Source organism: Oryzias melastigma, linkage group LG13 (genome assembly GCF_002922805.2).
Source record: "Oryzias melastigma strain HK-1 linkage group LG13, ASM292280v2, whole genome shotgun sequence".
Lineage (NCBI taxonomy): Eukaryota > Metazoa > Chordata > Actinopteri > Beloniformes > Adrianichthyidae > Oryzias > Oryzias melastigma.
The window spans coordinates 30,336,881-30,338,231 of record NC_050524.1 but is presented as its reverse complement, the minus strand read 5'-3'; the positions used below and the strand labels follow the sequence as shown (position 1 = coordinate 30,338,231).

The 1,351-nt window shown below is 40.7% G+C and overlaps 1 protein-coding gene across 3 annotated transcripts in view; it reads left to right on the top strand.

Annotated features, from left to right (window-relative positions):
* LOC112149032 (von Willebrand factor A domain-containing protein 5A) overlaps positions 1 to 1,351 on the top strand; it is a 307,412-nt gene that overhangs the window by 288,030 nt on the left and 18,031 nt on the right. The window lies entirely within an intron of this gene.

The window sequence follows — 1,351 nt, the reverse complement described above, 5'->3', positions numbered from 1 at the left end:
TGGACATTTCAACACATAAATTATGTTTGTTTAAGCTCTAAAAAATGCAGATTCAGACCACTCCAGTAAATTTTTTTGTTTTTCTAGTGTGTTATACTCATGTTTCAGGATTTGACTTTATGCTTCTGATCTAAATAACACATATTTCCCCAATGAAACACTCCATTCTCCATTAGCAGGATCTGTTTGGTTCTGACATGTCCCAAAATAAAATAATTGACAGAACTGACATTAATCAGACTCCCACATGGTTGAACCAGCTTCCTGTTTCAGTTCCGGAGACAAACACCAACTTTGTCTTTATGGATAGATTCAAAACTCATTTTTGATGAAGCTTAGAGACTGATCAGGCTGATTCCTTTCTTCAGTCATGCTCACAGGTTTTGTATTTAGCATCCATGAATAAGAAGTCAGTTGTCTCATTCTGACCTTCACTAACTGTCCTCTTCACAGTCTGGTTCTACTGGGCGCTACAATCCAATTAAGACATTTTCCTCTCTCTCCCTGTTCAGTTGCATGTTCAGTGGATGGGATTACATCATAAAATCAAATGATGTAATCTGGTGTGCTGACATGTGAGTGCTCCACACAGGTGGTGTTGGATTAGCATGACAGGCTTCTGGAGCTCGTAAAGGCTGCTGCCACGCTAATCTTAAACTCTGACGTACTGATGTGTTGTCCTTGGGTGACTTTACTTCTCTCTGTTTCTTTATTTTGTAAAAATATTTTAAGAAATAGTCAAAGGCGGCGACTTGAGTGGAGAAAATTTAGAACTTTACTGTCAGATTTAGTTGTTGGGACACTTTTCTGCAGGTGACAGGAGAGTGGATGGGCTTTAGCTGCTGCCTGACCACTCCTGACCTCACGGCTCTGAAACACTTAAGCGATTAAAGCCTGTGAGACACGAGAAGGTGAGACCCAGATAAATGTTAGCAGAGTCCACTGTCAATCCTGAATCAAACCAGGAAAAAGATGTTTCTCTGCCCCTTTTAGTTAAAAGTTTTAATAACCAGACATGTTTTTTGAAGACTTTCTCCCAGTAAAAGATATTTTTAAGCAGTTCATCAACTTCTGTGAGTTCGTCTGCCTCCCTCCCAACTTTGTGAGCAATAAATTCACCATAAATGTTCATGTAAAGTGTAATGGCAGCATATAAACCCACTTTGGGAACTTAACTCCTCTCTTTACAAACACACAGTGAGAAGCTTGGATCCATTACACGTGGTATTTATCCCTAAACTGTACCTGCAGGCGTCCATAAACAAGTCTGTTTCGCATGAGCTGCCCGGCTGATTGCAGGCTCGGGTGCTGAAAGTAATGGCGATGTCGTGCATTGTGGAGAGTTAGGCAG